The following is a 2483-nucleotide window of genomic DNA, read 5'->3' on the forward strand; positions in this document are numbered from 1 at the left end:
CAGAGTGTAAAGTCGGACGAAATACCACTGAGCATTTTGCCCGGCGTGCTAACAATTCTGCCAACTCACTGCATTAATAATAATAATAATAATAATAATAATAATAATAATAATAATAATAATAATAATAATAACAATAATAATAACAATAATAATAATGTCTTGGTATAAAAGATAGGCTACAGCAAATATTCTGCTCAATACAACAGATTTGCCTTTCAGTTACTTGACTTTAACCAGTTGAGCATGTCCCTTAGTGGCTGACGATATGTGCATCTCTGATCATGAGCAGAAATAGTGGGGGAGCGTCATAGCCATGTGTTGAGAAGTGTTCTTTGGGGTTTGAATAATTCACATGCGGACACATGGGTGTATTGTTCATCAACCGTAAAACAAGCTTTATTCAGGGACCATTTGAGTGGGATGGACTACTCGACCTGAAGAAAATTCTAACTGGGCCCCATCTGAAAGGTCATGCGCTGTTTATCTTGATATGAGATCACAGTGTCGTGCACATGTGGTTGTGATGTATGTGTCTAGTGTACCCTTATCAGATGGGTCACCATGATGGATATATTGGGTTTCGTATATTTGTACCCCAGTGTCGCTTTGATGGCATGCACTGCTCTCTCAGTCAATAATAATAATAATAATAATAATAATAATAATAATAATAATAATAATAATAATAATGATAACAATAATAACAGCAACAACTATAATGGTTTCAAATTTTGCCACAAGGGCAGTAATTTCTTTTGGTGGAGGAGGGGATGAGTCGATTACATCGGCTCCAGTGTTCAGCTGGTACTTATATCGACCCCGAAAGGATGAAAGACAACGTCGACCTCGATGGAATTTGAACTCAGAACGTAGCGACGGGTGAAATACTGTTAAGCATGTCGTCCAGCGTGCTAACGATTCTGTCAGCTCACCGCCTTGAATAATAATAATAATAATGATAATAATAATAATAATAATAATAACAATAATAATAATAATAATGATAATAATAATAATAATAATATCAACAACAATAATAATAATCTTTTCTACTGTAGGCACAAGGTCTGAAATTTAGCGGGAGGGGTAAGTCGATTACATCGACCCTAATACTTGACTGGTACTTAATTTATCGACCTCGAAAGGATGAACGGCAAAGTCGACCTCGACGGAATTTGAACTCAGAGCATGCAGACAGATGAAATGTCGCTCATGCATTTCGCCCAGCATGCTAACTGTTCTGCCAGCTCGCCGCTTTAAACAATAATAATATTAACAACAACAACAACAACAATAATCCTTTCTACTGGAGGCACAAGGCTGCACGTTTCTGGGGTGGAGACTAGTCAATTATATCGATCCCAGTGCGTAACTGGTACTTAATTTATCGACCCCGAAATTATGAAAGGCAAGGCCGACCTCGCCGTTATTTGAACTCAGAATGTACCGACGGACGAAATGGCACTAATCATTTCATCCAGCGCGCTAAGGATTCAACCAATCGAAACCGATATGCGAATGTTCCAAAAATGTTCTCCTCCTTGGAACAACTCATATTCTCAGAGCTTTTTGTTGAAGCTTGACAGCACGAAGAAAAAAACAAAATAAAAAAACAAAATAAAATTTAAAAAAAAAATAAATAAAAGCAGCATACAAGTACGAAGTTATAAGAATAAAGAGGACGATGATGATAATGTTGGCAGATGTTGCGGCTGATGTGCCTGTGGCAGTGATGATTGCGATTAGGCGCAGAATAAACTATACTAAAATCAGATAAATATTTTTTTTTTTTAATTATAAAAATAAATAGATAAATTGATAAATAAATCTTAAAAACAGAAGAAAATTTATTTGAAATGAGAGAAACATCTGTGATGTGTGGAATAAGAAGGAGGCAAGAAAATTCTCTAAAATAAATATTCGCGAAAAATCGTTAGATTGACGTATGGCATTAAATGAATCCTGTTGTGGTAATATGGTCTTGTTAAACGGTATATTGATGTATCTTTTATAAACAAATTTGGTTTCAATTTTGATTGGTGCCAATCTAGGTTAACTGCAGCAACAATTATATTAAAAGAGAGTGATATAACAACAACAACAAACTGTAGAAATATAACGGCTATCAATAATAGACAATAGGAATAAGAAAACCAATACCAATGATAAAAAAAAAAAAAAGATGGTATAAACACACGCCAGAAAAGGTCACAGAAAACGAGAAAGCAACCATACTCTGGGATATGCCAATACACACAGATAGAGAAATTAAGGCAAATAGACCAGATATAGTTGTCAAAGATCATGAAGAAAAAAATGCTTTTTAATTGATGTATCAATACCAGCAGATGACAACGTCTCTCTAAAAGAAATGGAAAAACTTTCAAAATACAAAGACCTGGAAATAGAGGTAACTCGAATGTGGAATCTAAAAACAGAAACAATTCCTATTATAGTAGGTGCCTTAGGTATAATAAAAA

The 2483-nt window shown here is 34.8% G+C and overlaps 1 protein-coding gene across 3 annotated transcripts in view; it reads left to right on the top strand.

Annotated features, from left to right (window-relative positions):
- Nucleotides 1–2483, top strand: part of LOC128248585 (atrial natriuretic peptide receptor 3-like) — a 266524-nt gene that overhangs the window by 194715 nt on the left and 69326 nt on the right. The gene's annotated exons all lie outside the window — the stretch shown is intronic.

Source organism: Octopus bimaculoides, chromosome 8 (assembly GCF_001194135.2).
Source record: "Octopus bimaculoides isolate UCB-OBI-ISO-001 chromosome 8, ASM119413v2, whole genome shotgun sequence".
Classification (NCBI taxonomy): domain Eukaryota; kingdom Metazoa; phylum Mollusca; class Cephalopoda; order Octopoda; family Octopodidae; genus Octopus; species Octopus bimaculoides.